Raw genomic sequence first — 22,832 nt, 5'->3', positions numbered from 1 at the left:
TCCATAGTGCATTGCCCATGGACTGTAGGTGTGGGAATTTGGAGGCGAAGTTTGGGTATTTGATGCTTTTTGTGGTAACAAACAGGGCTATTTCTGGAAAGTAGCAGAGGATGACCTGCGGGTGGAGTTACCACTCGTGGACATGTTGCTGCATCCTGCTATGGAGGTCAGTAAAGTCGTTGTGCATTCTTGGAAGGTACTCAGCCAGAAAATGAATTGGAGAGCCCCTCTCCAAATGCACTGGGATAACTGTGAGAGTTGTGGAGAGCGTGTTGCACCCAGTTTCTGAATGTAACACATAGCAGTCATATTGTCTGTGTGGACAAGAACAACCCTGCCTATCAGGTGAGGCAGGAAATCCTTCAATGCTAGATGAATGGCTAGAAGTTCCAAGTAGTTGATCTGGAGACCCTGTTGTGTGTGGTCCCATCGACCATGAACAGTCAGATCCTGTAGATGGGGCCCCCATCCCTTAAGGGAGGCGCTGTTTGTGATGGTCCTCTGTGAAACAGGGTTGCAAAAAGGCCGCCCCTGCACCAGGTTGTTGGTGTTCCACCACTGCAGAGAGCGACAAGTGTGGCGGCTGATCAACTCTAGATCATCCCAATGACCCTCCAGCTTGAGACCATTGTTTCATTAGGTATTTTTGTAACAGACGCATGTGTAAACTGGCATGGGGTACTATGACAATTCAAGAGGTCATCATGCCTAGGAGGCACATGACTGTTCCGACTAAGACTTGGTGATGTGGCTGGAAAAGAGGGATCAGTGCTTGAAAAGACTAAATCCAAGCAAGGTGTGAATAGGTAATGTGTACCTCAATGTCCGGAATGGCCCACAAGTAGGGTTCGATCTGGAGGGGTTAATTGTAGGATTTTCTGATGTTAACGGTAAACCCTAACCTGTGAAGCAGGTCTATGATTTGTGTGTGCTTGCGACAGTGCTGGCAGGTGGCACTCTTAATCAGCAAGTCGTCCATATAAAGGAGGGCATGGACGCTCTCTCAGGGCAGGTGTGCAGCTACCACCGCAAGGCACTTGGTGAACAATCTAGGTGCAGTATTAACCCCGCAGGGGAGTATTTTGAATTGGTAGTACTTTAGCTGACCACAAACCTGCGATATCTGCGAAGTGCTGGATGTATCGGTACGTGAAAAGAAGAGTCCATCAGGTCGACGGCAGTCATCAAGTCACCCTGCTGGAGAAGCGGAATAACATCCTGGAGCCTAACCATATGGAAGTGTTCTGACGGGATGCATTCCATTAGTGGTCAGAGGTCCAGAATAGGTCTGAGGGAACAGTCTTTTTAAGGGTATTAAGAAGTACGGGGAGTACACTCCCGCACTCTGCTGATGGTAGGGGACAAATTCTTGGGCCCCTTGGATAAGGAGTACTTGGATCTCTTCTTTGAGAAGTTGCAGGTGTTCTGGAAAGAGTTTGTGTTTGCGAGGTGGAATGGTTGAAGATGTAGAAGTGAGAGCTAGGTAATAGCCACGCTGGACAATATCCAATACCCACTGGTCTGAGGTAACAGACTGCCATGGGGTTAAAAAGCCTTGAAGCCCCAACTGGTGGTGTGTGTGCTGGGGGGAGGGCAGTATTTGGTGGCTGTTGCAGCTCCTTTGGAGGAGTCACCTTTCCCTCTACCTTTAGAATTATTGTGCCCATAGGACTCTAAGTGCCCCGGGAAGATAATTCTCTCCCTTGGTGTCCTATTATGACGTGGAGGCTTCAGGGGAGGTGGTCTTTCAGCCTCCACGATAGGATGTGCAGCGAAAGGAGCCACAAGGAGCACATGTCTGAAGTGCTTCCATCGCTTTAGCTGTCTCTGTATCCTTTTCTATTTTTTCTAACATTTGGTCTACTTGTGGGCCAAAGAGGGGCTGACCATCAAAGGGCATGTTCAGCAAGTGCTATTAAAAGTCTGGTTAAAAACCAGAGATACGAAGCCAGGCATGTCTGTTCAAAAACGCTAGAATTAACTCCCCCCGGCAGCAGCATCTAGGGAACAGCAAATGGTAGTGTTGGATATCTACTATCCCTCAGATACCATCTCATGTCCCCTCTTCCTGTGCTCCTCTGGGAGGAGCTCCTCCATTTTGTCCCAGTGGGCACAGCCATACTGCGAGAGAAGGCCGTCTGAATTGGCAATCAATAGCCAACTAGTTGGCAAATTGCGCTGCTACCCTTTTGCCTCTGGCATTGTGCACTTGTTCTCTTTTACCGGAGCTGGGGGCACTCTCACTGGGCTAGGAGTTGACCCTTTTACAAGCAGTAGTGACTACTAGGGAGTCGAGTGGGATTTTGCTGTGAATATAAATATGGCCAGTAGGGAAAGCATTATATATATATATAAAAACTTTTTAATCAACCCTGGGTGTTATGACACTGGCTTGGACCGAGTCCTTAAAGATGTCAAGAATGTGGCGTAACATGCCCTTAAGCATGAGGAGGTATTGAGTAGAGCGGTGAGTAGAGGATAGAGTTTAAAGGAGGAAACCCTCCTCCAAGGTCTTTGTATAAAGGGCCGCTCTACCAACAAGCTCCTGATAGGATGTAAGATTTACATCCCAGGAGTCACATGGGTCACCCTGTCGAGGGCTGTCATATGTACCACCCAATCCCCATCAATATCAGAGTGAGGAGAGGCAGATGTAGTCGGCACCAAAGCGGTCGGCATGGTGCCAGCACTGAAGGCACACATGCCTCGAACAGACTGTTATCCAGACCTGAAGGTGTGGTGCGACCACTATCATCACTTTTGTGAACACTCAAGGGACACACAAGGGCCAAACTACTGTCCGATTGCTTGCCCTAAGCCGTTAGTCTTGTCCAATCTAGAATGAATAACAATTTTTTCCAAAATAGGCTGGAAAAGCCAGCAGACGTTGTGCCTCGGAATCGCAAAGGGCACAAGACGACAAACCCAAAAGACAGCTGGCATTCACATATCTGAGGGCGAATCAGTGGATGAAGAAATAAATTTCCCAAATGTTTCTATGTGTTTGGATTCACGGTCTGGCAGCATAGTAGGGAAGGCACTGCGAATAATTTTTCTGGTGGACGTATGTACCACCAGACTCTCCAGAATCGGGTGTTGCTAACTGGGTCGCCTGGTGCAGGGCAATGGCAACGTGCAAACTGCCTTTTAACAAGTGCCCAATAGAATAACCATAAAATTAGTCTTTCATAGTGGTTAGCTCTAAATATAGAACCTCTGCTGCCCTTTGCAACAAAACAGCGAAAGAGGCAATCTCCTTCATGGTAGCATACAGAACAGTGGCTGGTTGTATACTTGCGCAGTTCAAGTGCATGCCCAATATAACGTTCAACAGTTACACCCTCCTTGGTGTTACAAAGGAACTATGGTAGCCACCACTCTATCTTTATCAGATGTCCCAAGAGCAATATATACAGTTTACCTGAGCACCTTAAATTCAATAATGTCCAGTAGTCTAATTTATCTACAAAACAGTTATTGTGTGTGTCTTATTTGGTTCCAAAACATTTCATGTGGACTATGCTGAAGGTCTTGAATAGCGTCTAAACTTCAAATTGGCACCTATGCTCTGGAAATACTGATCACAAGACAGAGCAACAGTGGAGATTTCTCAAACAGTGCATTTGCAATGGTATCCCTCTACACTGAGCAAGTTCTTGCAGATAAAGTTTCTATATCAGAGGCAGGAGCTGGAACGGGCGCCACCAGGGAAGGACCCAGAACTGGCATCGATAAAGAAACTATTGGCGGGGCCTGCAGCAAGGGAGCTAAAGTAGGGTCCAGAGAAATGCTGCTCATAAGCAGATGTTTGGAGAAAAATTGGGTCAAGTTTTTAAATACTTTTAAAGCGGATATTTGAGTTACAAATCATGTGGCATTGGGCAGACATTTCTAATATCCTAACCTTGACGTCCGGAATTCCAGCTCTGACTTCTGTATTAGTAGACTACTAAAGGATGAGGAGCCTGCTGCCATGCTTTGAGGACACGGAAGGTGGAGCTCCTCCCTGCCCGCGATTCCCCAGCCATTACGAGCAGCAGTTTCCTTCCTGCTCCAATGGGGGAGACTTCATGAGGTGTCTGGGATCCCAGGGGAGAGCCTGGACGTAATCGGGAGTGAAAGACTGTTGCTTTGGGGACTACAACACTACAGCTCTGGCAGATTTCAAATTGGAGGCCTTACTTGGAGTGCACCAGAAGCACTAGATTCTGGCCGCAGCAGTGAGCTTCGTGGGGCTGGTGCCCTCTTTTGAATTTCTTATAGTGGGGGTCTGCATGCCTGTGGGCCCCTGCGACCCAGTGCTGTAGTAAAATTCTACAAGGTAGCCATGGTTTGTCTGCGGTGGCCGCATTCACATTTGCCCGCAGCCCTCATGAAGCTGGTGCCCCTTCATTCATCTTGCTCTGCTGGGGTCCGCCAGTCCATCGGCCCCCGTGACATCATCTGAGGACGACTGGTAGTTGTCCATTGCAGGGCATGATGTAGACTAATACCTCTGGGCCCCTAAACACTGGCCCTTTGTTGATTCCCCTCCTGCTCCTCCTCCTCTGGACGCGTAGGTGAGTTGGGAGTGGCATGTTGGGACTCAAAAGCTGCCATTTACTCAAGGGGGAGGAGCCTGCTATATTGGCTTCTGTGATTTTGCCATAGCCTGACGGTCTTCTCTCCCTTTTGTACGGCCTGATTGGACTTGGGGGAGAGGCTATCGCAGGACGCCCTACTCCCCACCCTATTCCTGGACTAGTGGCCTGACATTCCAGGCTCCTCTGCACCTTGTCCAGTGGCTTTTGTCCCTTGTTGGCGCACCTCCCCTTGCACCACTGGGGGAGTAGCTGGGATTTCTGGCAGCCCGATTCTGCCTCCCCCACTTCATGCCAGCATGAGCCACACTCAACACACTAAGAATGATGCTGCCAAGAGCACCTCTTAGCGGGGAAGAAAGCAGGGCACTAGCTGGGAAGATTTGGCGTACCTGTTTGACAAACTTTTAGTCACCATCAATGCTTCTGGGGAAAAGTTAGAAGGCAAAATTGACTCCATTTGAGTGGAGCTGGGCCTTATTCGTGAGGATTCAAGGATGATCTTAGAGAGGGTCACTGCCCTGGAGAAGACGATACAGACCCTGACGCCAGCCGCTCAGTGAGCAGACCATGGCATCACAGCTCTGGAGGTGCAGACTCAATGCCTGGCCATGCGCTTGGATTATCAGGAGGGGCGGGCCCGGCGTAATAACGTTTGTATTGTGGAGCTACCAGAGCATGCTGAGGGGGGACTCACTGCTGGCTTACTTTGAGGCCTGGCTTTAGGAGGTAGTTGCTTCCGATGGCCTCTCCAGATACTATGCATTGGAGCGTGCGCATAAAGTGCCGGTATGGTGGCCTCGCTCTGGGGCCTGGCTGCGTCCAGTAGAAGCCCACCTCTTACACTTCCGGGATCCTCTCCAGCAGAAGGACTGTGCACACAGCCTCTTTGCGGTGGACAATTCTAAGGTATCTCTCTATCCTGATTTTACTCTACAGGTTCAAGCTGCAGGTAATGGGCCTGCTTTTCCTGGCCTGGCTGCGATTCCAGCCTGCGGACAAGGTGCATTTCTTCACTACTTTATCTGTGGCATGGGACTGGATTGAACTCTTTGACAAGGGCATGGTATGTATCGAGCTGCCTCAGCCATAATGCCCTGCAGAGCACCTCAACTCCACCCTCAACTGCGATGACCCCTCCACCTAGACTGACGCAAACCTCACAGCCAAAGAACCACACAGCTGGATTGCCAACTGCACGGACGAACTCGCCCCTTTCGCAACCCTGACAGCACCCCAGAAAGGCCACCTGGTTCACCGCCAACCTCTAAGAAACGCACCTGCAGACGTTTCGAGAAGAAATGGCGAAACAGCAGAACTTCGGAAGACCGCACCACAAACAAGAATGCCATGACAGAATACAACCAACTCATCAGATCAACCAAACTAATCTTCATCCAGTGCAAGATAACCGTCAACTCCAGCAACTCGAAGGAACTCTTCAGCATCATCCAAGAATTCACCAAAAACCCCCAGCGAGGCCACAGACATCACCCCCTCCCAGGACGTCTGCAACAAGCTCAGCTCCTACTTCCATCTAAAAATCAAGTCCCTCTATGACAACTTCAACGAACAGACACCGGACTCCGAAACCACTCCCCCCTCCAACAACACCAGCCAACCCACCATCTCCGGCAGGACCCCAGCCACCACCGAAGACACCGAATCAACCATGAAAGGCATTCACTCAGGAGCACCCACGGCCCCCTGCCCTCCACACATCTTCCACAGAGCCACCATCGCACTGGAACTACGACGCACCATCAACACCAACTTCGAAACCGGCACCTTCCCCGATGACTGGAAACGCACAGAAGTCAAGCCCCTGCTCAAGAAGCCCTCGGCAGACCCTTCGGACCTCAAGAACTACCGACCCATCTCCCTCCTCATCACGGCCAAAATCACCAGAAGACCGTCAACGCCCAACTAACGAAATTCATCTACGAGAACTCCTCGATCCCTCCCAATCTGGATTCTGCAGCAACCACAGCACGGAGACCACTCTGCTTGCAGTCACAGATGGCATCCGCACTCTCCTTGACCAAGGCCACACCGTGGCCGTGATCCTACTCGACCTCTCAGCAGCCTTCGACACAGTCTGCCACCGCACACTCGCCACAAGACTCCACAAAGACGGCACACAGGGAACCGCCCTCAAATGGCTATACTCCTTCCTCACCAGCAAAACCCAAAGAATCAGACTGCCACCCTTCCTCTCTGAACCCACAGAGATCAACTGCGGAGTACCCCAAGAATAGTCACTCAGCCCAATTCTCTTCAATATCTACATGGCCCCCCTCACCACCATCGTCAGACAGCACGGTCTAAACATAGTCTCCTACGCCAACGACACCCAGCTCATCTTCTCCATCACCAAGGATCCCAACAACACCAAACTCAGCTTCCAGGAAGGAATGAAGGACGTCGCATCCTGGATGAGCAGCAGCTGCCTGAAGCTCAACTCTGAGAAGACAGAGGTCCTCATCCTCGGGCCCTCTCCCACTGTATAGGACAATACCTGGTGGCTTACCGCCCTCAGAAGCCCCCCACCCCACTGGACCACACCCAGCATTGTACTCGACTCCTCCCTCTCTATGACCCGACAGATCAACGTGGTCGCCTCCACCTGCTTCAACACCCTCCGCATCCTTCGCAAGACCTTCAAATGAATCCCCCCAAATCAAGAAGGATTGTCACAAACGCACTCATAACCAGCTGACTGGACTACAGAAACCCCCCCTACGCCGGAATCAACAAGTCTCTGCTCCGCAAACTCCAGACCATACAGAACACCGCAGCCAGAATCGTCCTCTGCATCCCTCGACATGAACACATCACCCAACACCTGTGAAACCTCCACTGGCTCCCCATCGAGAAGAGGGTAACCTTCAAGACACTCACCCACGCCTTCAAATGCCTCCACAACACCAGACCCCAATATCTCAACGAGAGAATCTACTTCCAAGTACCCAAGAGAAACCTCCGATCCACCGACCTCGCCAAAACCCTGCACATCCGCAGAGCCCGAATGGGTGGAAAGTCTTCTCCTACATCGCAGCCAAGACCAGGAACCAGCTCCGGATCGACATGAGCACCCCCTCTCTGAACATCTTCAGGAAGACCCTCAAGACCTGGCTCTTCGACTGAACGGAGCAGCTTATCCCCCCACCGTAGTGCTTTGAGACCTCACAGGTGAGTAGCTCGCTTGACAATTCCTTGATTGATTGATTTATTTGCGTCCCAGGCACCAACATTAACGCCGCAGGGGGACGACTCGCCCTACTAAGACACAAGCGGCACTGGAGCAGTTGTGGATGGCTGAAACTGCTGTCTCCGCTTTGGACTTCGAGGATTCTATCACTGGTCTTTAAAACACTTTGCCAGAGGTTACTCAGGGGTAAGTAGACTATTTGGTTTGAGGTGCCTGCCTGGACACTCCATGGATGTTTAGCGTTGTTCCTGTACCGTGTTATGAAGGCAGATTAGTTATATGACTGCTTGCTTATGGTTGAATTCTTTATTCCGGTCTTGGTGGTCTGGAGGGGTGGGTGGGTGGGCAGGAGGGACTTGCGGAAAACGTCTTGTAGACCGGTTATATTTCTTGTGTTGGTCCTTCACCTTTTGCTGACAGCTCCTTCCCCACGTATAGTCTTCTGTTATAGATCTAGTTGGCCTTTCGGCCCTTAGTTGGCTTCTAATTGGGGCCTGTGTAGTGTGCTGCTTGGATAATATGGTTGTATGTGGCAGTCCTTGAGGGGTGCTCAGGGATTTCTTGGTGTATTGTATTATGTTTTGTTATGTTTTTGTTTGCTTGCTGGCGATGGAGCATACGAGGATGTGGCGATATGTATTTGTGCATACTTGTACTGCTCTGGCTCACATGATTTGGAGGTTCGGCAGGACACGCTATGGCAGGGTGATGAAGGTAGAGTATTTAGGGAAAATAGAACTCTGATCATGTACCTGTGCTGGGCATGTTCCAATGGTTGTCAACTAGACCTAGTGTGCCTACCTCTCGCTTCTATCTGGCATTACTGGATGACCAGGCTTTCTGGGTTTTATTAGGGATCACAGCTCTCAGTACTGGGATGATAATGCTGGCTCAGCCTCGTCAGTGGGGGTGGAGTGGTAGACAATGAAGGTGGTGACCTGGGGGCATTTCCAGCAGAGTGGGGGTACGCGTCCAGTTACTTTCGGAACTCCAGCAGCAGGCGGCGGTGTTACAAGCTCTTTCTTCTTGGCCGGAAGGGACTATAGATAGAAGAGATCGCCCGCCGGAGAAGCTACTGAATTGGTTGAGCACCTTCGATTATAAGGCATACATGGCCAGGGGCAGTGTGATAAATCAGGCCAGATGCTTACATGCCTTTTGCAGAAGTCGGGGTTGGTTGGGCACACTGTTCTTCAAATGTGCGATTCCTCGAGGCAAGATGTATTTACACAGGTGGAGATCAAAGAGGTGTTCCTGCAACACTAGCGAGATCTGTATTCCTCGGGGGCGGCAAGCATTAAAGTGGATATTCTGTATGCTTCTCCGGGGTCTCTTGAGCCGGCAATGGCATATCAACTAGGTGTAGATATTACAGAACAGCAGCTGTGGGGGGCAATTAAGGAAATGCTAATGGGTAAGTTGCCTACCCATGGTGGTTTACCAATTGAATTTTATGCAGCATTAGCTTCGAACCTCGTCCCTAGGCTTGAGGCGCTTTCAATGATCCTCACCAACATAGCCAGCTTCCACCCTTGCTGCGAGAGGCGGCTATTGTATTGTTTCCAAAGGAGGATAAAGACCCTCTTTTCTAGTCCATCCTGACAAGACTGGCTTTATTCCTACGCAGTGCACTATGCCTAACATTCTGCAGATATTACTGGCATTAGACCATCAGAAGCAGCTGCCACTAGAAGCACTTTTCTCTGTGGCTACTAGGAAGGCTTTTGATTCGCCCCGCTGGAAGCTTCTCTACCCTACTCTGTTTAGCATGGGTATGGGCTTGCCCTTTGTCAAATGAACAAAACATCTCTACACTAACCTCTTAGCTATAATCCATACAGGGTACTAGATCTCTGAGGCCTCTGCGGTGGAACCGGGCACTTCGCAGGGCTGCCTCTTGTCACCCGTTCTTTGCGTTATTTATTTATTTAATTTAAGCGATTTATAAAGCGCGCAAATACCCGAGGGCGTCTCGGCGCTGCGGACTGCAAAAAGTAGAGGTTTCGTGGGGTGCTCATTGGTTGAAAAGCCAGGTTTTTATTAGTTTCCTGAAGGCAGGTAGCGTTGGGCAAGTTTTAATGCGACAGGGGAGGGAGTTCCACAGTTTGGAAGTGGCAATGGTGAATATCTTGTCACCCCAGGATGCCTTGTAAGTGCGGGGAACCCTCAGCATGTTGGCGGAGGAGGAGCGTAGGGTTCGGTTAGGCACATGGGCACAGAAGGCTTTTTTTTTTTAGAAAGTCTGGTCCAATATTGTGGATGGCCTTGAAGGCAATGCAGAGGGCCTTAAATTGGATGCGGCTTGTTATCGGAAGCCAGTGCAGACTCCGAACCACCGGGGAAATTGAGTTGCGTTTGGGAGTGCCTGTTATTAATCTGGCGGCGGCGTTCTGCACCATCTGTAATTTGTTGGTAATCTTTTGATGGGCATTCATGAGCAGGCCATTGCAGTAGTCAATTTTTGCCATTACAAGCGTGCTGACCAGGGTTTTTCCTGCATTTGGGGGGAGGAACGGTAAAAGTTTTTTGATCATTTTGAGAGTGTAAAAAGATGATGAGACGATGGCGTTTACATGGGCTGAGAAGGTTAGTTTGTCGTCAAATATGACCCCTAGGTTTCTCGCTTTAGGTACAGGATGGGGTGGAGGTCCTAAAGTGGTCGGCCACCAGGTAGGGGACCATGCTGGATGTAGGTTGCCGAAGATCACGACCTCCGTTTTGTCGGAGTTTAGTTTTAAGCAGTTCTTAGCCATCCAGGAACTGATGGCGAGCATGCCAGTCTGAAAGTTGGCTGCAATTGCTTCTCCGTCATTGTTAATTGTAAGTACTAGCTGTGTGTCGTCGGCGTAGGATGTCAGCCTCATCCCATGGGTTTTAATTACCTTGGCCAGGTCCGACACATAGATATTAAATAGTGTCGGACTCAAGGATGATCCTTGTGGCACTCCACAAGGGAGGGTAAATGGGGGAGAGTTAAATTCGCCGAGACTCACCAGCTGAGTGCGGTTGGATAAAAAGGAGACCAATAGCTCCTTTGCTTTAAGTTTGACACCTATATTTGAGACACGGTCGATCAGAGTGGTATGGTCGACCGTGTCAAATGCCGCTGATAGATCCAACAGTATCAGGACTGCTGATCCACCTTGGTCTCGGGTGGCTCTGATTTCATCTGCCGCCTTAATAAGGGCGGTTTCTGTCCCGTGGCCCCTTCTAAAACCAAATTGTGTCTCAGCCAAGAGACTGGCGTTAAGTATGAAACCATTTGATTACACGGTCCGCCAGGGCCCTCATCACCAGGGTTTGTGCATTACATCTGATTACACATACCTCTTTGTACACAGATGATATGCCATTATTTCTGAAGGGGAGAGATAGCGATCTCGGGGAAGCGGTGGCGGCGTTGTCAGTGTTCAGTGCCCATTCAGGACTGAAGGTCAATTGAGATAAATCTTGTGTTTACCTCTTGTCCCGAAGCGCAGTCCATTCCCATGGCTCTGACATTGTGATGGGAGTGAGACACGGTTCGATACCTAGGTGTGGTCGTTTACCGCTTCCCCGGACTTGTTGTATGAGGGGAACTTAAGGTGGGCCATTGGCTAACTGCATCAATCGACTGCCTTCATGGATACGAATTTTGCCTTAGTCCCGAACTGTGCTTTCTAGGCCTCCATGACCGAATGGCGGCTAGGAAAGTTACTGATAGGTTTTTAGATATGGCTTTGATCCTCGCCTGCAGTCAGCTGACTAGGAGTTGGAAGTCTGGCCGTGGTCCCTGTGATTATCGATGGGGGCTAGAGTTGGTGATAGGGGAATACAGGGAAAAAGCTCAGGGTGAGGGAGGTGCTGATTTTAGACACCCTACCTGAAGCATGGCCCCCTTGAAGGCCTCAATTGTCTCCCTGAGCCACCTGTGGCCGGTAGAACTCAGAACCCTCGGCTACAGATTAGGTATTAAATCTGGGTTGGACACAAAAGTTTGGTTTTTGGAATACTGACCGTGAGACTCCTCACTGCAGCGGCTGAAATCGTACCTATATTTCCTGTGCTGCTTCTCCGACGGTGGTGGGGGGATCCATGAAGTAGAGCTTGACCTCCCGGTCCCTGATTGCATTTAGGGGCATCAGGGAGCATCTGTTGCATAACGTGGTGTGATGTCTGATGCGGAGGCATTTTAAACAGACATCATGCCAGTACGTCACCGGCACCTGCTGTAAGCATGTGCAACACAATTTTAACCCTGTCGTCCTCAGGGGCTAACAGCCCTTCAGAAGGTCAAAACTCACAATTTGGAGAACTTCGGTGAAAACACAAAATGTGTGGAAGCAGAGCTTTCGATCCCTTTTTACAGGCATGAGAAAAGGTGACCCTCCCATCAGCACGCAAGGGAGGTGCCTTTGTGCAGCTTAATGTTTTCATGTCCGGAGGTGGGACAATCACAATGGAAGCCGAAAGTATCACGGGAGCTATTACAAGGGTTTCCAAATCTAGTCTGGCACCTAATAAGATTCACAAGGTGAGGAAACTGTGGTTAGAATTATCCATCAGAAACTGATTACCAACAAAATGAAATCCGATTAAATGAACATTCAACTGAAAACCATTTGACTCAAACAAATTAAGAATAATTTATTTATTTTTACAGTGGAAAAGTGAGCCCAAATCCTCTTTCTAGCTTTGTACATGAGACTGAAGCAGGCAGGTGGTGATGCTGATGTTCAGAAAGTGCATTGTATAGTGCAGGGCCACTAATTTTCCTGGTCCTATCTTATATGTTAATCAGAAACTGAATCATGGGTTTGGAGAATGGCAGAGGTACTGGAACCTCGTCTTTTTTAATACCATTGACATAGACAGTAAGAAGGCCCGTCCCCCTACTTAATGGGTGGAAATCAGCCAAGTAGGAAAAGGAAAATGCTACTTACCAGTATGCATCTGTTCTTGGCATGTAGAGCTGCAGAGTTGTACACTGTGCATAGATCGCCATCTGGTGTTGGGCTCGGATGCTTGCACTTTATTGCTGTCTTGGAAGAGTCTTTGTAGTCACGAGGTAGGTGACTCCTCCCTTGGACGATAGTGCGCATGGGCATCGACTCCATCCTCTGATTGTTTTTCGCCATGATGGGAAATGATGGAGTCAGTAAGAAGTAAGATGTCCATGTGAATGTATCTAATTAAGATAATACTTGAACAGATACAGGTTCCGGGGGAGGCGGGTGGGCGTGTACAACTCTGCAACTCTACATGCCAAGAACAGATGCATACTGGTAAATAGCATTTTCCGTTCGAGGCATATGAGCTGCAGATTGTACACTGTGCATAGACTGTACAGCAGTGTCCCCCTTAGCGATGGTCACCTGTATCTGTTGTAGTGGTTTGAAACAATGTTTTAAGGACAGCCTGGCCTACAGAAGCTTGTTGCTTTGCCTGCACGTCAACACAATAGTGTTTGGTGAACGTGTTTGGTGTAGACCATGTTGCTGCTTTGCATATGTCATCTAAGGGAATGTTCCCTAAGAATGCCATAGAAGCCCCTAGTTTGCGTGTTAAATGCGCTCTAGGGGGAATTGTCAATGTACGTTTAGCCTTTTGGTAGCATATTTGAATGCATTTTACTATCCACCTCGCGATCCCAGCTTTAGAGATAGGGTTATCTTTATGAGGTGGGGAAAAGGCTACGAACAGTTGTTTTGCAAAAGGGTTTAGTCCTGTCAATGTAATAAAGTAGTGCTCTTCTGACGTCTAGTGTATGAAGAGCTCCCTCTGCCACAGAGTCTGGGTTTTGGAAAAGCACTGGTAACTCAACTGATTGATTAAGGTGAAAAGCAGAGATGACTAAGGGAAGGATTTTTGGATTTGTTCTGAGAACCACTTTGTTATGATGTATTTGGAAGAAAGGTTCTTGTATGGTTAAAGCCTGGATCTCACTTACCCTCCTGAGAGGTAATTGCGACAAGGAAAGCAACTTTCCATATGAGGAACTGAAGTTCACATTTATGTAGAGGTTCAAATGGGGGACCCATGAGCTTGGTAAGAACAATGTTTAAATTCCACACCGGAGAGGGTGGCAGTCTGGGAGGAATTATTCTTTTAAGTCCCTCCATACAGGCTTTAATTGCAGGTACTCCAAATAATGATAAATGTTGTCCGTTTTGTAAATAAGCAGCAAGAGCTGCTAGATGTAATCGTACGGATGAATATGCTAGATTACATCTTTGTAAGTGTAGCAAATAGCAAATGATGTCCTGGATGGAAGCATCCAGTGGATCAATTTTATTATGTTTGCAGTAGATAGACTGTTGTCTGAGCTTGCATACCACTAGGGGAATCAGTGGGAGTGGCGGAAAAGCATAAGCAAATCTGCCTGACCAGTTCATCCATATCGCATTGCCTTTGGACAATGGGTGTGGGAACATGGCAGCAAAGGTTGGGCATTTTGCGTTTGCGTGTGTGGCGAACAGATCTATGTCTGGTTGACCCCATATCTGGAAAAAAGGTTGGAGAACTTGAGGATGATGTTCCCATTCGTGTAACTGCTGTGTCTGTCGACTTAGCAGATCCGCAACCTGATTGTGAATACTTGGAAGATGTTCTGCCAGTAGGTATATATTTTGTGGAATGGCCCATCCCCAAATGTTTTGTGCAAGCTGGGACAGCTGCAGAGAATGCGTGCCTCCTTGTTTCTGAATGTAGTACATGGCAGTCAAGTTGTCCGTCCGGATTAGGACAGTCTTGTTTTGTAGATGTACTTGGAATGATTTTAAAGCTAGAAATATTGCCAGTAATTCTAGGTGATTGATATGGAGCACTTTCTGTTGAGTGGTCCATTTTCCTTGAATTGTATGGTTTAGGAGATGGGCTCCTCAACCTGTGAGTGATGCGTCTGCTGTTAGCACTATCTGCGGAACCAGCTCGAGAAACGGCCGCCCTTTGGATAGGTTCCACCACTGCAGAGAGCGATGTGTGCGGCTGTCCACCAACACCAGATCTGTAAGTTGTCCTTGAGCCTGGTTCCACTGACGTGCTAGGCATTCCTGTTAGGGGCACATCTGAAGTCTTGCATGAGGTACGATAAAGATGCAAGAGGCCATCATTCCTATCAGTTGCGTGAATACCCTTGCTGGGAGGGAGTGGTGCGGTTGAAATTTGCTGCTTAGGGCTAGCAGACTGGCTATCCTGGCTGGACTGGGATATGCCAGAGCTTTGGAGGCGTCTACTGTGGCCCTTAGATACTGATGTATGTGGGAGGGCTGGATATTTGACTTGGGGTAATTTAGTGTGAATCCCAAGTCGTGTAGCGGTTAAATAGTTTGATGAGTGTGTTGAATGCACTGGTTTAATGACTTGGCTTTTATCAGCCAGTAGTCGAGATATGGGAAGCCATGGATTTGTTGTCTTCTCAAGTGTGCTGCTACTACCGCAAGGCACTTTGTGAACACTCTGGGTGTGGTGGTCACCCCGAATGGAAGGACTTTAAACTGATAGTGTTGTCCGTCCACTATGAACCTTAGATACTTAGGGTGTATGGGAATGTGGAAGTAGGCGTCCTTGAGATCTAGTGTGGCAAAGAAGTCACCTTGTTATAGCAGTGGGAGAACCTGTTGAAGAGTGATCATATGAAAATGATCGGACTGTATATAGAGATTGAGGGGTCTGAGGTTGAGTATTGGCCTTAGGGTCCTGTCCTTTTTGGGGATTAGGAAATACAGTGAATAAACGCCTGTTCCTTGATGCTGTAAGGGAACTGGTTCTATTGCGTGCTTTTGAGGCAGTGAGAGAACCTCTTGTTTCAAGAGCGTAAGGTGTTCTATGGACATTGGACGCTGTTTGGGTGGAATGTTGGGTGGGGTTGCTGAGAGTTCCAGGCAGTAACCATACTGGAAAATTTGTCTTACCCACTTGTCTGTTGTGATGAACTGTGAGAGTCTCCCCCGACCGGAGTGGAATGGTCTGGAGGGAGCGGAGGGAAGTCACTGTTTAGTAGTGGGGGAGGTACGAGTGTTGTTGCTACTTCGGCCTCACCCTCTGTTCTTGTTTGCCCTGTATCAGCCTCTAAAATATCCTCTATTGGGGGATGTTTGAGTGATGTTTTTATAGGAAGAGGAGGCAATGTTGCAATGTTTTTGGATGCTCCCTTCTAGAAGGAGCGACGAAAGGAACCACGTGTAGATTGAGACTGTAAGGCTCCCATGGATTTAGCAGTCTCCATGTCCTTTTTCATCTTCTCTAGAATGGTGTCTACAGCCGGTCCAAAAAGTTGTTCCTGATTGAACGGCTGGTTGAGGATAGTTGATTGAACCTCCTGTTTAAACCCTGAAATGCGTAACCAGGCATGTCGTTTGAGTAGCACACTAGTGTTAACAGATCTAGAGGCTGTGTCAGCTGCATCAAGGGCACACTTAATTGATGCGTTGGTTATTAATTTGCCCTCCTGGATTAAATCATTTGTCTGGGTTTTGTATTGATCAGGCAAATGTTGTAATAGGGTCTCTAGTCGGTCATAGTGAGCCCTATCATACCTAGCAGGAAATGCTGCTATGTGCCAGTATTAGCTGCTTGAGCAGCGACTCTCTTGCCAGAGGCATCTAGCAACTTCGATTGTTTGTCCGGAGGTGGTGCGTCACCGGAGGTTTGAGAGTTGGCGTGTTTCCTAGTGTTAGATACCACTAGTGAGTCTAAGGGTAGTTGCCCCTTGTAGGAAAGTGGCTCTGTATATACTCTTCCCAAATAGATACAGTGTGCACAGAGTCCACAGTCCCCAGAGGTTTGGCAAAGGCTAAAGTTAGATATAACCTTACTCTCTAAAGTGGTAGCTTGGTCGAGCAGTAAGGCAGTATCAGAGGACAGTGTAAAGCATTTGTTGCACACAGTCAGTCAACAAATGGTCTCACACACTCAAGAACTGAACTCTAGGCCAATGGTTTTGTATAAAAATATATGGTTGTTTTATTTTTGATTTGTTTATATAGCGCAATGAATCACCCTCCGGAGGGTATTTCAGCGCTCTGGAGTTGCAGTGAAGCATTGATCGGGATGTCAGGCTAGAAACAGGGCAGTGTTCAGAGTTCTCCTGAACTTCCAGTGATCAGGGCATTGTCTTAAGGCAAGCGGGAGTTGATTCCAGATGCGAGGAGCCTGGTAAGAGAAGCATTTTCCTCCTGTTCTTACTTTTTTTTATCTTGGGGACTTTTAGGAGCGATTTGGAGCTGGTGCACAGAGTCCGGTGTGGGGTCTCTCCACCAAGTAGGAGGGGCAATTTCCCCAAATCGCTTTGTGAGTAAGGCAACATATCTTGAATTTCACGCGTTGTCGTATGGGCAGCCAATGTAGTTGATGAAGGAGGGGGAGAGAGACTGATCTCTAGGGCCTATTTAGGATCAGGCGAGCGGCGGTGTTCTTTATCACCTGCAGGCGGTCTAGTGAGGACTCATTGGCTATCAGGAGGGCATTGCAGTAATCAGAACCAACAATAGATTTCAAAATATACTTTTTCTGAATGAGAGGCTTTATATAAATACTTTCAATATGCAGTAGGCTTTTGAATGCAATAGACAATTGTTGCAATAGGCAACACAATTTCAAACACAATAATACATTGAGCTCAATAGGAATTTATAATTAAATGCAATTAGTTACTTTGAGGATTACTTTTCTAACCACTTGGATCCTGGATTCAGTCCCGGGACATTTCCTGCAAACAGTTGAGTAAAAGCGTTTTGGTTACAGTAGCGATTTCTAAGCAATATTTTGGTATTTTAAAAGTTGACACTTAGAAACTTTTTCTCATAGAATCACCAATGTTATCCTATGGGAGGAATTTCACTTAGCAGGTAAGTGGGGTTATTGTTACTTTTTCTAACTCTGTATTGGATCCTGGATCCAGCACTGGGGCACCACCTGTAAACAGTTGAGAGAATGCGTTTTGGTTATACAGGCGATTTTTAACGAATATTTGTAAGTTTGCAAAATCGACACTTCGAAACTTTTTCAGCAAAAACCAGGCAATGTTATCCTATGGAAGGAAATTCAAGTTGCAGGTAAAGTATGTGCTCGTTACTTTTGTAATCCAGTGCTGGACTCCTAGGTTCAGCACTGGGACATCTATCTGAAATAGGTAAGTAATTACGTTTTCACAGTTGGTGCGATTTTTTAAGAATATTTGTAGTTTGCAAAAATCAACACTTTGAAGAAATTTCACAGAAAAACAGCCAATGGTATCCTATGGAAGAAGGAGTAGTTTCTTTTCTGTAACTCCAGTTCTGTAGTAGGGGTATCTCTGTTATAGTCATAATCTAGTGAATAGTCCCGCCCATGTGCGTGGACCCCGGAGCAATAAAAATAATCTCTAAAAGGTGACAAATCATGCAGACCTGCATACACCTTTAAGAGAGAATTTAATTTAAAGACAGATAATGCAGCCTATACCCACAGGCTACACTGTCCAGTACTTCAACTAGAATTCCACCAACATCCACAAACAGCACTGCCTGTCTAGTTTTTCTCCACATAGGAAAAAACCCTGCCTCTACCAGCAAAAGCCTCTGGAATGATAGAGAGGAAGGAGTGGACAGACAAGCCCCATAGGCTGCCATTATGTGGCTTGGAACAGGATACTGTGCCTTTAAGAAAGCTTTCCAGAACTTTCCCCAGTATCCCAGAATGCCCAGCAGGTCCCATTTACTTTCAGTTCTTTTTGAAGGCGTAGCACGCCAGACCTGTAGCATTCTTCATGTGAATAAGTATCTCTCCACCGGGGAGGAGGGCGGGCGCTTATGACTATAACAGAGATACCCCTACTACAGAACTGGAGTTACAGAAAAGAAACTACTCCTTCTGTAGTAGGGGATCTCTGTGTATAGTCATAATCTAGTGAATAGAATGGCAAGCCCATCGCCACACAACAAAGGCGGTGGAGAGCACACAAGACACTACCACTACTGTGCAAACAAATTTCGCAGCGAAGCCTGCCCAACCTGAGCATCTGCCCTGGCATCCGTGTCCAGACAGTAATGCGCAGCAAAGGTATGGACCGACTTCCAAGTGGCCGCCTTGCAGATTTCCGCAATCGGAACATTACGCAGCAAAGCCGTCGCGGCAGCTTTGCCCCTGGTGGAATGAGCCTTAGGTTTACCCCCTAAGGTCTTATTAGCCTTTTGATAACACAATTGTATGCAGGACACAATCCACCGAGAAATGGACTGCTTAGAGGTCGCAAGACCAGTCCTGACTGAGCCATAATTAACAAACAATTGGTCAGACCTACGAATATCCTTGGTCTTATCCAGATAAAATTTCAACACCCTCCGAACATCCAGGGAATGGAGAGACCTTTCCGCTGGCGAAGAGGGATTCTGAAAGAACGTAGGTAAAGTTATGGTCTGGTTGACATGAAACTCAGAGATAACCTTAGGAAGAAATTTAGGGTGAGTACGCATCACAACCTTAGCAGCATGAAATACAGTATAAGGTTCTTGACAACATAATGCCTGAAGTTCACTCACCCTGCGGGCCGATGTAATGGCCACTAGGAACGCCGCCTTCCAGGATAGGTGCTGCAATGAAGCCTTGTGAATGGGTTCAAAAGGCTCCCTCATCAGTCTGGACAGCACCACATTCAAGTCCCAGGAAGGCGAGGGAAGTCTGACGGGAGGAAACACTTTCTTCAAGCCTTCCAAAAAATCCTTGACCACAGGGATCTGAAAGAAGGAAGTCTGTGAAGGGCATTTCCTGTAAGCAGTCAAAGCAGCCAGATGAACCTTAATGGAATGGAAATTAAGGCCAGACTGCGCCAGATGTAAAAGGTATGGAAGGATGACATCTTCCTTACATGTTGTCGGATCAAAGTTCTTGGACTTACACCAGATACAGAACCTCTTCCACTTGTAAGCATAGGATGTTCTAGTGGAAGGGCGCTTAGACTCCTTCAGAATGTCCATACAATCGTCTGGTAGATTCAGATGGCCATATTGCACTATTTCAGGAGCCATGCCGCCAAACTCAAAGACGAGAGGCTGGGGTGCACCATCCGCCCCCTGAACTTCGTGAGAAGGTCCGGCCTGCACGGCAACCGCATGTGAGGAAGGAGAGACCGGTGAAGAAGGTCCGTGAACCACCACTGCCTGGGCCACTCCGGGGCGATCAGGATCATCCGCGCCCTGGACTGGGACAACTTGATGAGCACCGCCGGAATCAGGGGAATGGGTGGAAAAGCGTACAGAAAGCTGTTCGACCAATCGATCCATAGCGCATTCCCCAGCGTCCCCCGCTGGTAGTACCTGGATGCGAAGTCTCGGCATTTGCTGTTTTCGGCGGTGGCGAACAGATCTATGTCTGGAGTCCCCCACCTTGCGAAGACTTCTCCTAGTACTTCGTCGTTTATGACCCATTCGTGGTTTTCCTGAATCAGCCTGCTCAAGGCGTCCGCCTGAGCATTCTGCACTCCTGGCAGATGCGTGGCCGTAATAGTCAGTCCTCTGGCCAGCAGCCAGCGCCAGATCGCCTGCGCCTCCTGCGATAGAGTGCGCGATCTCGACCCCCCCTGCTTGTTGAGATAATACATCGTGGTTGTATTGTCCGTCTGTATCAGCAGCGAGTTGGTCTGGAAGGACGGAAGGAAGGCCTTCAGTGCCAGGAAGACAGATCTGAGTTCCAGGAAATTGATGTGGTACGTCGATTCCAGAGCAGACCACTTTCCCTGAATCTGCAAGTCCCCGGAATGCGCTCCCCAGCCCTGGAGAGACGCATCCGTCACGACACTCGTCGTGGGAATGTCCTTGTGGAAGGGAACCCCCTTGAGGAGGTTTTCCGCCGAACACCACCACTTCAGAGACTGAAGAGCATGCAGCGACAGACGTATCTTGTCGTCCCAAGAGCCTGTCCTCTGATCCCACTGATCCCACTGATCCTCCAAACACTCCTGCAGTGGTCTCATGTGTAACCGAGCGTGAGGCGTGAGGAAGATACAGGAGGCCATCGATCCCAGTAGAGAAGACACCTTCCTCACTGTCGTCGATGGAGCAGTCCTGAGGTCCTGAGCCTTCCGAAGGAGTGATAACCGTCTCTCCTCCGAAGGAGACACGCTTGCTGACCGCGTATCGATGGAGGCCCCCAGGTACTGTATGCACTGGACCGGAGTCGTGACCGACTTGGACATGTTGACGTGTAACCCCAGCTTGTGCAAGAGCTCGCACGTCCATCGGAAGTGTTCTTGCGCTTCCGCAAAGGATGATGCCTTGATCAGCCAATCGTCCAGATACGGGTAGACAAACACCTTGTTCCTCCGCAGGTGTGCCGCCACCACCGCCATGCACTTCGAAAAGGTCCTGGGCGCAGATTTTAGCCCGAATGGCAGTACTGTGTACTGATAGTGATTGGCGCCGACTTGGAATCGCAGGAACTTCCTGTGCTTCCTCGCTATGGGCACATGGAAGTACGCATCCTGTAGATCTATGGCACAGAGCCAGTCTCCCCGTTGCAGCTGAGGGTAAATCTGGTGCAACGAAAGCATGCGGAACTTCTCTCTGCGAATCCATTTGTTTGCCTGCCGCAAATCCAGAATGGGCCTGAACTCGTTCTTGTCCTTCTTGCGAACGAGGAAGAACCGAGAGTACAGACCTTTTCCCCTTTGAGACAGAGGTACCTCTTCTACCGCCTTTTTTCTCAACAAGATGTCTGCCTCCGCCTGGAGCTCTCTCAGCTGGAATCGAGAGCTGACCGGCGGAATCGCTGGAGGCGGGCTGATAAACCGAAGACTGTGTCCATTGCAAACAATATTCAGCACCCACTTGTCCTGAGTAATTTTTCTCCACTCTGCCGGAAAAAATTGAATGCTTCCCCCCACTGGAGTGGGTAACGGTTGAGGGGGAAGTAACCGCTCAGGGCCGAGACCCGGCCGGGCCCTTGGTTGTGGTAGTAGCCTGCTGGCCTCCTCTACCCCTCTGGCGCTTCTGGAAGGGCTTGCGGAACTGCTGCTGTTGTGGCTGCTGCTGTCCCGAGCCCTGCCCACGCCCTCTGCCCGACGACCCGAACCTCCTTTGGAACTGGCGCTTCTTTTTCTCGGCCTTCTCCAACCCGACGGCCGTCAGGGTTTCCGCCTCAGCCTTCATGCGGGCCATCTCATCGTCCGCATGCTTCCCGAACAGGGTTTCCTCCGAGAAGGGCAGGTTGGCCACTCTTTGCTGCGCCTCTGGCTTGAGGGACGTCAGGCGCAACCACGAATGGCGCCGCTGGTGGACGCCATGACAGTAGGCGTGGGCGGCCAATAAAGATACGTCCGCCGATGCGCTGATCATTTGGTTCGACACCAGCATGCCTTCGCGCACCGTCTCCAAGAAGTCCTCCTTCTTGTCCCGAGGCAGGAGGTCTGCATATTGCTGCAGGGACTCCCACAGGGCCCGGTCGTAACGGCCCAACAAAGCCCCTGCACTCGCCGCCTTCATGGTGGTGGCGGCGGTACCACACACCTTCCTGCCCGCAGAATCCAGCCAGCGGCTTTCTTTGTCGGGTGGAACCGTGGAGGACGGGGCGGTCGCATGTTGTTTTCTTGCCGCCGTCACGATCACCGAATCCGGCTTCGGGTCCACTCTCAAAAATGACGGATCCGACTCCGGGGCCCTGTACTTTTTCATGAGCCTGGAAGGAGCGGCCTTCGTCGTCGCGGGAGTGAGGAACAGCTCCAAGGCGGGTTCCACCAGTCCTGGTACAAGAGGCAGTAGGGGGCGAGACAGGTGTTTTTTATGAAGCGTCTCGAATATCACGGACGTCGTGGGTGTTGGAACCGTCACCGTGATACCCAACTTTGCTGCCCCTCGCAACAGCACCTCTTGGAACGAGACCAAGTCATCCACCGGAGACACCCTCGTCCCCGGGGAGTCCGACAGCGTCGGGGAAAGGTCTCTGTCCGAGGAGCGCGTGCGCGACCTGGACCTATACCTCCTACGGCGTTGTCTTGAGTCCGACGAGGACCGTCCACGGCTCCGTGATCTTCTCCTCCTGTGCGAGCGGGAGCGCGACCTCTTCGGCTTCAGCCTGTCCGCCGGTCTCGC

General features: G+C 49.3%; 1 protein-coding gene across 8 annotated transcripts in view; it reads right to left on the bottom strand.

Annotated features, from left to right (window-relative positions):
* The window catches only part of POU2F1 (POU class 2 homeobox 1), a 668,152-nt gene that overhangs the window by 6,398 nt on the left and 638,922 nt on the right, over window positions 1-22,832 (bottom strand). The window lies entirely within an intron of this gene.

This window comes from Triturus cristatus, chromosome 8 (assembly GCF_964204655.1).
Source record: "Triturus cristatus chromosome 8, aTriCri1.1, whole genome shotgun sequence".
Taxonomy (NCBI): domain Eukaryota; kingdom Metazoa; phylum Chordata; class Amphibia; order Caudata; family Salamandridae; genus Triturus; species Triturus cristatus.
The sequence above is the reverse complement of the archived record's forward strand: the minus strand, read 5'-3'. Positions and strand labels throughout refer to the sequence as shown.